The sequence below is a fragment of the Canis lupus genome, chromosome 1 (genome assembly GCF_003254725.2).
Source record: "Canis lupus dingo isolate Sandy chromosome 1, ASM325472v2, whole genome shotgun sequence".
Classification (NCBI taxonomy): domain Eukaryota; kingdom Metazoa; phylum Chordata; class Mammalia; order Carnivora; family Canidae; genus Canis; species Canis lupus.
This window is the reverse complement of record NC_064243.1, coordinates 2608798-2620501: the sequence shown is the minus strand read 5'-3', so window position 1 is coordinate 2620501 and position 11704 is coordinate 2608798. Positions and strand designations below refer to the sequence as shown.

Below are 11704 nucleotides of genomic sequence, written 5' to 3'. Positions count from 1 at the left end.
GTTTATTCTCCCAAAGTAAGACTGGAGGGGCCTGCTCCCCTGTGGCTGACAACAGCAGAGAGGAGCGAGAGTGGAGGTGGAAGACAGCCCGTGTCAGGTGCACCTGGCAGCCCGGCCAAGTCCCTGTGTGTGTGCTCCCAAGAGAATTTCTTCTGATTGCGCAACGCAAATCTGTTTCTAACCTGTTAAACTGAATTTTCCTTTGCTTGTCCAGGAGGTGCCTTCCCCAAATGGAAGTCGTTTGTTGGCACTCTCAAACCTGTAAGTGTTGTTTCTGAATGCCATCTATTCCCACCACAGAATCACCGACTCAGAGCTTACTGCACAAGGAAGAAAGGGTCCAGGGGCCGGGGGTGTTTCACCTGTGCCTGCTGGGCGAGACTGGCCCCAGGCTGCTGGCGTGGACCCGGCCGCTCAGCACCTGGTGGTTCACATGCTGGGCCCCCAGGTGCCAAGCATTGCTCAGAGGCACAGGTGTCCTCCTTCCCACTTCTCAAAAGCCGGCTCCCTCCACCTCCCTGTTCCTGTCCCCCTCCTCCTGCAGGGACCTTCTCTGTGAACCTCCTGCCTTGGACGGGGTGACAGTCCTTCTCCATCTGAACCAAATGGACATGGTGAGCAGGGGAGCCAAGAGGGTGCTCAGGATGGGGCGGGCGGAGGCCAGTAGCAGTCGGAGCTTCCAGCCTGCCCGAGAGACACGGGTCCTGCCTTGCTGGGCCCCCACGGTTCGCACAACCCTGGACTGACCGCTCAGGAGCAGGTGGGGGAGGAGGTCGCCGAGGCGGGGGCGGCACAGGCAGGTGTGGCTGCGGAGCCGGCCTGAGCCATCGTCCCCCACCCCAGGTGCCCCACCAGCCCGGCCCTGCTCACGCGGGGGGTGGGGGGAGGTGGGCACCGTGCCTGCGTCACCCACAGGCGCACACATGCACACTGGGGGGCCGCCCGCCCTGCTCCGGGCTCAGTCGGCTGCGGGAGGCGGTGCGGGGCATCTGGTTGTCACTCGGTGAACACGGGCGAAGGAACCCCTGACGGAAGCAGCGTCCTCACAGCTGCGGTCTGACGCGGGCATGGAGATGCGCGTGGACACCGCGACGCACCAGGGTGACCCCAGCCCGTGTGCCAGGCCTCGCGGGGACGCGGAGGGACACGGGGCAGCTGGTCCCCTCGGCAGGTGCTGGGCAGGCCCCCCCATCCCTGCGAATGCGCGGCCTTCTCCGGCTGTGCCCTCCGCGCCGCAACCGAGCAGCCTGCAGGTCTGGGCTCCTCCCACCTGGTCCTCCCGCCTCTGCTCCTCCCCTTCCAGCTGAGATTCCACATCTGGAGACGGATGAGTTTTAGAGAACGCGTCCCTCGGAGGACCTTCTGGGCCCAGCACGCTCCATGGGGGCGTAGGCGCTATTATGGTACAGAGGACACCCCAACAGTGCTGCCCCCCGACTGCCCGCCCTCTCCATGCAACCCCTACAGCACTGCCCCCACCCTGACCTGCTCGCCCTCCCCGTGCACCTCCACATTGCTGCCGCCCACCTGCTCGCCCTCCCCGTGCACCCCAACAGTGCCCCCCACCTGCTCGCCCCCATTTCCCGGCTCCCTCCCTTTTTCCTTCTTTCTCTGCCTCTGTATGGCCCCCTCTGCTCTGATTGATCCAAGGTCACTCCTCAGAGACCGCGCCCTGGGACTCCAGGCCTTTGGTCCTATTCCTTCTTTTCACTGTGCACCTTTCAAAGGCCAGGTTATAATCTGAAATCAGAGACTTACTTTATCATCATTTGACTGAGCCCCAGGTGTCCCTGTGTTACAAGGGCAGGCCCAGGAGGGCAGGGAACCTCCTGCTTTGTTCCAGTAACACGCAGGGAGCTGCTGTGTGGCAGGCCCCTCCACCTGGTCCGGTAGGGAAGCTACCAGCCACAGTTGGTTATTTTAAATCAAGAAAAATTAAAACAAAATTAGAGATTCAGTTCTCCCTCACTCTGGGCACATTCCAAGCACTCGCTGCCTTTGCGGGTCTGGTTGCCGCTGCATCGGGTCATGGAGGATGTGAGGCATCTACCCCTGCACAGCGTTATGTTGAGTGACCAAGGTCTAGCGCCCAAGGAGCCTCCCGTGAACCAGAACATCTAACCTCCGTGGATGGTCTTCTCTGACGGTCCATGCGGTGTCCGCAGTGTCAAGGCCGCCGGGCCTGCCCAGAGTAGATGCTCACCCAGTATTTGGGAGAGGAAACCAATAGATGGTTTTCCTACAAGTTCAGCACTCGGAAGTTACCAAGTGCATGCATAACTGGAGAATTCATCCTAACATGCCTACATGGAGTAGACGATGTATGGGTATTCAGGAGCCTGTTGCACTAATTATTTACTAATTATTTATGCTCTGTGTTTTGAGATTGCTAAATAGGAAAATAAACTGTGGGTAATTACCGACCATTCAGCAGCCTCTCCATGGCATCTCATTCTAACGCTGCGGACTGCAGCCCCATCACTCCTGATGGCAGTGTGGGCAGCACAGGATGATGCTCTGAGCTCAGGCTGTCCATCCGGCCCTGCCTGTGGGATAATTGCAAGTTGGTCTCTGTTTGGGGTAGCCTGGGACTTACCGTGGAATACATCAGAAATCACGCGAAATGGTGGCTCTGTCGGTAAAGCGTCTGCCTTCGGCTCAAGTCGTGATCCCAGGTCCTGGGATCAAGTCCTGTGTGGGGCTCTCTGCTCAGCGGGGAGTCTGCTTCTCCCTCTGCCCCTCCTCCTACCCACCTGCTTTCTCTCTTTCTCTCTCTCTCTCTCAAATGAAATCTTTTTTTCTTTTCTTTTTTTTTCAAATGAAATCTTAAAAAAAAATCACACTTAAAAATCAGCTTCAATATTCAATACACAGAGGTACTCATTTGTGTAATTTTGAACAAGGTTGTGCACTTTCCGTACTTGTACTTTATTGCACGGTCTAAGGAGTGGAAACTCGTCGTGATGATGAAATTTATACGTCATCCTGGTGTGGCCCCATGGGCCTAGACATCTGGCTACATGTTATTCCTGGGTATGTGTGTGAGAGTGTTTCTGGAAGGGGTTGACATGTGAGATCAGGCTCAGGGTAAAGCCCATGGTCCTCCTGCCCCCCATGTGCACAGGTCATATCCTCTCTGGCCAACGGAACAGATAAAAAGGCAGAGGAAGGCTGGATTCACTGTGCCTAACTGCTGAGCTGGGATGTAGACCCTCTCCTGCCCCTGGCCTCCCACTCTCAGGACATCACATGGCCCTTGGCTTTCTTGGGGGTCCAGCCTGCAGGTGACAGACACCAGATCTCACCCTCATGATAGGTGGTGTGGGCCTCACCTTACAGTAAATGTCTCTATCAACATGTGTAACACCCTCCCAGGTGCTTCTCTGGGAGCCCTAATGCAAGTTTTTTACAAAGATGAATCCCTGGGGTCGAGGACCCTTCGATAGAGGTAGACCATCCAGAGCGCTGGTCTAGCAGGCGATCACTGCTTGCTTTGCCAGAGCTACTCCTTCTAGATTCTGCGCTTCATTGAAAACCCCATGCAAAAACTAAGGAGAGGGGAGAAATGTCCCGTGCGACATGCCCAAATGCAGACTGGAAGGGGAGGATAGGAATTAAAAACTTCAAATGGAAAATTGCTCTGAGACATATCATCCAAAATCCACTTAACATTAGGCCAGGGGAATATTGTGTATTACAAAGTAATTTTGCAAATCACATTTCAAAGATATCATTTTAATCTAATTTAAGTGCATTCTATTGTGATTCTCTACATAGTGCTTGTGAATAAAAATCCAATTACTGTAGCTAGACAAATTAAAATTTTTTCTGAACGCCAGCAATATTTTCTTCCTTCCTTCCTGAGAATGCCAAAAGATATTGCTCCATCTTTCAGAAAGCAAAGACCTATCTATGCGTCACTTTGGAGGGTCTGAAATAACTTCCCTGTTCTTGTGAATTTCTGCCGAAATGGGTCTCGGTCCACAAAGCAGGGCCATCCATATCCACGCTGCTGGCATCAGGGCCCCAGGTCCCCATGCCGCCCTTGGGGATTAACTTTGTTGCCATCAAGTGGTGACAGAAAGACAGTTAATCAATCTGAACTATTCCATTGAGCCAGACACTAGAAACTAGTTATATACATTATACATTTCCAAGTCCTTTCATTTTTTTTTCTGAGAAATTCATGCTTTAAACAATCGAACCTTAGCTGGGTATGTTACATCTTCCATATATCAGAAATCAAATAGGAAAAAAAGTCTTTCTTTCAGCCTTTACAATCTGTGTAGGAATCTGCACAAAGTTGACTCTTCTTTCTATTTCTTTTTATAGCTTTTCTGTCTTGTCTGTGTGCTTTTTTTCCCCCCTTGGGGACTGTATTTTCCTCTGCTTCTGGCTCTTTGGTTGGACTCAGCTCATTAATCCTCTGGCTAAGTGTTTTGCTCTACTTGGATGATATGTTCCCTGTTCTTCAGTGTTTGTTTTTTTTTTCAAGTTCTTTGTGCATTTTTCTGCAGGGGAGAGGAGACCATGAGAAAAGTTGCCAAAGTCTCCACAAGTTTAATTTAGGTCAAAGCAAGAAGGTTGTTCTGTTTTTGTTTTTTTTTTCCTCTGTCTTAAAAGAATAACTCCGCTGCCTTCCTTTCTCTTGTCACGTATAACTGACCTTCCAAAGATTGAATTATCTGTCCTTCGGCTATTTTCAAACTACTAAGACTAATAAGATTAGTCTTAGTAAGGCAATAGAAAACCAGACTAAATTTTAAAAACACTTAAAAAAAAGAGTGGTTTCCATGGCCTATATAAACATTAAGATATCACAGAGTGAGCACAGTCATTGTGGAGAAAAGTCTGGAAGCACAAATAGGGAAGTGGAAGTCTCCTGTCTCTGCAAGATTCACTGGCCTGTGGGTGCCAGGACCAGCTGATTCCTGCCGGTCATTTTGCACACATATGGACACCTTCCACTCACGTACAAGGGTATCTGTGCAAGAATTTCCGGTGTCTCCTTTAAAAAACAACAACAGCAGCCCAGGAGTCATATTATGTGTTCTCTTCTGCAACTTGGTTTCTTAACCTATTTCTTGGAACCAAGCCATTATTGTAACTCTAATCTATCATAATTAAAAATATTTGGTTAAAATAACTACAGTATTCACTCATTAACAGATGAGATAGTATAACAAAGCTGAAGACAAAGAGCCTCCCCGTGAACCTGCTATGATCCAGAGGCTGTAGCTTAGAACTGTTCCTGTCTTCAGTTCTATGGGAAGATGCTCTGTCCCTCTAGAGAACCTATTTATACATCTATGTGTTTACTCTTGGCAAAAGACAGTATCTGTAAACTCCTCGATAACGAAGGATGGATTTTTGGCTCATTTACATTCTCTGTGTCATAAAATCTGATTATATTTCTTCATTATTATGGTTTTAACATATTCAAAATATCTTTAAACTACTATTTCCTATGCAATCATTGAAAAATAACAGCTTTATTGAAAGTATAATGGACATGTCATAAAATTTAGCCACTTAAAGATTATAGTTCAGTAGTTTATTCATACAACTGTGCAACCATCACTACCGTGTAGTTCCAGAACATTTTCAGCACGCTGGAAAGAAATACTGCACCCCTCGCCCTGACCCTTGCAGCCATTTATCTGCTTTCTACCTCAATGGATTTGCATACTGTAAACACTTTATATAAACGGAATCAGAATAATGCTCTCGAGGTCTATCCATGTTGTGGGACGAATCAGTACTTAGTTCTTTTATGGCCAAATAATATTCCATTTTATTTATCCATTAGTCAGTAGACACTTGTTTATTTTTTGGGGGGTATTTTGAATAAGGCTGGCATGCATGTTCATGTACAAGTTTTTTTGTGGAGTTTTCAGTTCTTTGGGTGTATACCTAGAAGTAGAATTGCTGGTTATGTGAACGCTCACTGTTTAACTTTTGGAGCTAATTGGCTATTTCTGTATTTTCTTTGGGGGAAGTATCTATTTAGATCTTTTGCTACCTTTTAATTGAACTGTCTTTTCACTGTTAAGAGTTCTTTATATAATCTGGACACAAGCCTTCATCAGATACACAATTTGCAAGCATTTCCCCTCCATTCTCCTGGGAGAAGTGTTGTCTAATGATTGTATTTAAGCTTCCTTGGTGTTGTCTTTTTTTTTTTTTTAAGATTTTATTTATTTATTCACAAGAGACAGAGAGGCAGAGGCACAGGCAGAGGGAGAAACAGGTTCCACGCAGGGAGCCCGACGCGGGACTTGATCCCGGGACCCCAGGACCACGCCCCGGGCCGAAGGCAGGCACCAAACCTCTGAGCCACCCAGGGATCCCCTGATGTTGTTTTTTAAAGCACCAATGTTTTTTAATTATGAAGAAGTCTAATTTATCTGTTTTTTCTTTGGTTGTTTGTGCTTTTGGTGTTAAACTGAAGAAACCATTGGCTGCTAGAAAATCATCCAGATTTATGCCCGTGTTTTCTTCTAAGAGCTGTATAGTTTTAGTTCCTATTGTTAGGTCTTTGTGCCATTTTGAGTTAACTTTTGGATATGATGTGAAGTAAGGGTCCAGCTTTATCCTTTTGTAGTTGATACAGCACTGCTTGTTGAAAGGACCCTTCTTTCCCTATTGAATTATATTGGCTCCCCTGTTGGAATTCAATGAACCTGTGTCATTTTCACTTAACAATATATTGAAGATGTTAATCTATCACAACATAAAAAGCTTCTTCATTTTTTTCTGTTGCTGTTGAGTATGACTTGAACTGTACTGAATGTATTCAATTTTAACTTGATCCATTTCTCATAGATAATACATTGCTTATAGTCTTACGGCCAGAGTGATTATACATACATACGCCTTTCTTTTTTTTTAATAAAGATTTTATTTATTTATTCATGAGAGATACACGGAGAGAGGCAGAGACACAGGCAGAGGAAGAAGCAGGCTCCCTGCAGGGAGCCTGATGTGGGACTCGATCTCAGGACACCAGGATCACATCCTTAGCCAAAGGCAGACACTCAACCACTGAGCCACCCAGACGTCCCTACATACACCTTTCTAACTGTGTAGACATGCCCATGTATCTGTAAGATAAAATTCTAAGTGGATGGAACTGGAGTGTATTATGCTGAGTGCAATAAGTCAATCAGAGAAGGACAAACATTATATGGTCTCATTGATTTGGGGAATATAAAAATAGTGAAAGGGAGTAAAGGGGAAAGGAGAGAAAATGAGTGAAAAATATCAGTGAGGGTGACAAAACATGAATGACACCTAACTCTGGGAAATGAACAAGGGGTAGTGGAAAGGGAGATAGGCAGGGGGTTGGGGTGACTGGGTGATGGGCACTGAGGGAGGCACTTGGCAGGATGAGCACTGGGTGTTATGCTATTTGTTGGCAAATTGAACTCCAATAAAAAAATTCTAAGTAAAATTGCTTATCCAACTAGGTTAACAAAATGGATCTTGTTGAGTTTTCTAGAGAGTTGGTGTGGATCCATATGCCATTATGTAAATTAGTCTCTGAATGAACAGATGAACACTTTTTTCTTTACTCATCCTCAAAGTGAGGTCTTTTCATAATGGAATATGATATTTTTCAGTCCTTGTTCACTTTTCTCATAGTGGAGGCAGGCTGTGTGCACAGTGATCTGTCCAATTCCAAGTTTACATTTGATTTTTTACATTGGGCTTCTCTTATGGGCTGAAATATGTTCTTTTCTAGTACGTAATTTACTTTCTTTTCCCATAAATGAATTGGTGGAGGACTAGACAGGTTAATACTACCAGATTCTCCTCTAGGGTTTACCTGTTCACCGATGAGTCTCCACTGTTGCCCACACCTTACAGTAGGTCATTACTGTCACCATCCACCCCACCTGGTCCCTATTTGCTGAACATTTGACAGGTTTGCTTATTGACTTCTTATAACTATGATCTCTGTGCTACTCTCACCACCAGTTTACAGATGAGGAAACCAAAACTTGGTGAGGTTCAGTGTGTGTTGAAAAAATACACAGATAGATCTGGTTCATCTGATTCCAGAATGCAGACATTTACACTGTTCTCTAATGCCTGGGAGAGGGGAATGGCTGTTCGATGCTTCTCCATCCTCCCTGCCCCAGGGTCCCCCCTGCTTGGCCTCATCCACTATTCATTTCATCTTTTTCTTCCACAACCTTATAACCTTACAGACTTAATTTCCATTTTCCCCTATTAAAGCACAAGTTATGACAATTTTGAGAGTTAAATTAATTTATCTTGAGATATTAAAAATTGAGATCATCTCATATGTATTTGCAAGAGAATCTCATTAAGATTTCTAAGTTCAGTTAGGTAGAGTCAGCTCTTTATACAGCTTGTGAGTTAGCTATGCCCTTGATACTGTTTTTCTACTTATTATTTTCAGTTCACTGGCTTAAAGCTAGCTAGCTATTTGCTCTTAGAAAGGGAAAGAAGTAAATTCTACAAATATTAGTGTCATCTTAACTTCTGTCCAAACATAATGTTTTTAAAGGGTTTACAGAAAGCTAATTTTTTTTTTTTTTCTTAGGACTTGAAATTGTAGGAATTCTGTAGTGGTGTTTTTGAAATGAAATAAAGACATCAAAAGGAACAATATTGCCCAAGACACTGATCAGTGAGAATGACTTAAACATTTAAAAAACATAAACTGATAATACAAAATGCTGGTGAGGATGTAGAGCAACTGGAACCCTCATCTACGGCTGGTGGGGGTGCAGAATGGGACAGTCACTGTGGCGCATGTGTGGGGTAACTTCTAAACAACTGTATGCTTACCACCCAACCTACAGTACAACCCCTAGGTACGAAGATAAATGAGAACATGTGTTCACACAAAGATTTCTATGTTGTCTACAGTAGCTTTATTCACAATACAACCAAACTGGAGTATCCCAACAAACGGTCCACCAACCTTTGTGTAAAGAACCTGTAAGTCATTTACCCAATGAGATGCCACCCAGCAATGAAAATGTGTGAACTTTTGAACATGCATCAACATGGATGGATCTCAGAATAGTGGTGACAAGTAAAGGAGGCTAGACTCAAGGTTATATATTGTAGAAGTCCATCTATATGATACTCTGGAAACACAAGACTGTTTGAATGGAATCAGATAGGGCTTGTGAAAAGCCACAAGTGGTGGGAATGATTAGCCATACTGGGATGGGAGGGAATATTTTGGGGTGGTGGGAATGGTCTGTATCTTAATTGTGGGGGGGCATTTTCACAACTGCATTGCTTTCTCAAAGCTCACAAATCTGTGGACTTCACAAGGATGAATTTTGCTATATGTAATTGTTCCCAACAACCTGATATTAAAAAGGGGGGGGGGATACATTTCTTGATTACCTCTCTTCTATACAGCCCTCCTACCGTTTCCCAGCTACTGGCTTTGCATAATAAGTGGTGTTGGGAGGGCCCCAGGAAACCTGTTATTTCCTTTCCTTGAGCCAGTGGTTATTGACTTGACTCTATTTACATTTGTAGAGTCAGAGGACTCCTTAGAAGTGTCCCTGGAGCACAACATCCCAGCCACAAAGCCCATGCCCCAGCATGAGGGCAGTCTGGCTCTCGAGGGACTATCTAGGGCACAAGTCCTGTTCCCCCAAGCGAGGGACTGTGGTCTTTCCTTCTGTGTGTCTTACAGAGGTGGTCAGTTTTGTGTGAGCCAGGAGAGGGGGGGAATTTAGGAAGACTGCCCATGGAACAGAGATAGGTTTCCGGGTGACTTGCTCAGAAACTGCTGGCAACTTCTCCAGTAAAACCAAGTGAATAAGTAGATACACTCACTTCCTTCTCATTAGGGATTGCGCAAAGTAGATATACTCACTTCCTTCTCATTAGGGATCGAGACTTCAGACATTTTAGAAAATGCGCAAAATTCAGCTCAGAGAATGAAAGTTTTATCTCTTCCCTTCTCTGATTCTGAGGAATTTACTCAAGAAAATAAGACTGGAAAAGGGAAAATTAGATTTTTCCAAACAAGCACCCAGCTTTTAGAAAGTTAGTCATTAGAATTCAATATAGTGGTTCAGAAGTGGCCTTTCCATAGTCATTTATAATAGGCCCAGCAGGGGGTCTGTGTGCTATCCTTAGCATTCAGAAATTCTTCCTTTACTGGGATTTCATTCATCCATCCATCCAGCCAGCCAGCCAGCCAGCCAGCCAGCCAGCATACACTTAACAAGTATCAGACATTCTGTTCAGCCCTGGAAATACATTGGTAAGTAAGTTAGAAATCATCTCTTCCAAATACAGAGGAGTGTTCCAACAAATACCTGGGAAATCCAGTGTGACAGTTGCTTTGAGAGAAGAGGTAGAGATAGTCTTGGGGTTCAAGACACACTACTCCAAATATGGTGCCGTGGTGCATTGAGTATTTTAAGCTGAAGGAGTTTAAGGCCTGACAGAAGTAGGAAGGTCACCCCTTTCCCTGAAGTAGGTCATAGAACCCTCCTGAGAGGCACCTCACTGGACCCAGAAGGCAGAAACTTCCTTATCTCCAAAGCTACAGGGACCTGAGAAGGATCCTCACAGGCAGGCCATGCTGTCTCTCCCAGCCTGGAGCACTCACCTCCTGCTCCCCACCTGTCTGTCCTGCCACACCCCCCGCTCTTCCTCACACTCAGCATCATAGCACTCGGCTCACCGTCTCTTCTGGTTTTCATCTCCTTATGACAGCTCCCATGTCACATGGAACCAGTGTGTCTACTTTTCTCCCGTTAAACTGTCTATGTCAGCTGACTTTCCAGACCAGCCAGGAACCCTAAGAGGGTGGAGAGAAACTTCTTCCTCCCCGACAGTGGCTCAGGACAATTGGATGTGGGCACTTAGCCCACAGCAGGCTGAGAGCGCACATGGAGAGTCCTGTCTCATGCATTGAGATCTGAAGGCCCACTGCCGATGAGCAAGGCAACAGTCCATACACGCCCTGAGCCTCAGAAAGTCTGGGTAAGTTAAGACAGTTGGAATAATCGTACAGGGGGTGTGTCTGGGGGATGCTAAGGATACAGTCTGAAGGGATCCCTGGGTGGCGCAGCGGTTTGGCGCCTGCCTTTGGCCCAGGGCGTGATCCTGGAGACCCGGGATCGAATCCCACGTCGGGCTCCCGGTGCATGGAGCCTGCTTCTCCCTCTGCCTGTGTCTCTGCCTCTCTCTCTCTCTCTCTGTGACTATCATAAATTAAAAAAAAAAAAAAAAAAATTAAAAAAAAAAAAAAAAGGATACAGTCTGAAGACAAGATGGAGATTGTCTGGATTAGTGACTTTCGGTAGGAGATTTGAGCTTCATCCTTAGGGCAAGAGGGTTAAATGCAAAAGAGCATGGTATATTTTAATTATACAATTTTTCTTTTAGGAAAATCACTCTGACCTCAGGAGAGCAATTAGACAGGAGAAGGGATAAGATTGGAAGCAAGAGAAGAAGGTTAGAGGCATATTTGGGAGTAAGGAAACTGAATTTCTTTGAAAATGATTTTCACATCACATTTCCCCTCAGTCAAACCATGTGTATCATTTGGGAAAATTTACCATGGACTATCTATAACAGAATATCAGATGAAATTTCCATCTGTGTCCTTGATTAAGCCAAATGGGAAGGTTCTAGGGGACTCAGAGGGAAAGCTGGATGATTGGTCTTCCTGGGACGGTCAGCGGTTGAG

General features: G+C 45.7%; 1 non-coding gene across 6 annotated transcripts in view; it reads left to right on the top strand.

The window, feature by feature from the left end:
- The first annotated feature begins 232 nt into the window (after positions 1 to 232).
- Positions 233 to 11704, top strand: part of LOC112643941 (uncharacterized) — a 47072-nt gene continuing 35600 nt past the window's right edge. For 4 of the 6 annotated variants that reach the window (XR_003125988.3, XR_003125986.3, XR_004810700.2 and 1 more), the window contains exons 1-2: positions 479 to 614; positions 10726 to 10995. This is a non-coding gene — a transcript (uncharacterized LOC112643941). Of the gene's footprint in view, positions 262 to 478; positions 615 to 10725; positions 10996 to 11704 lie in introns of those variants that run through there. The other 2 variants (XR_007411469.1, XR_003125987.3) reach the window with 2 other exon arrangements.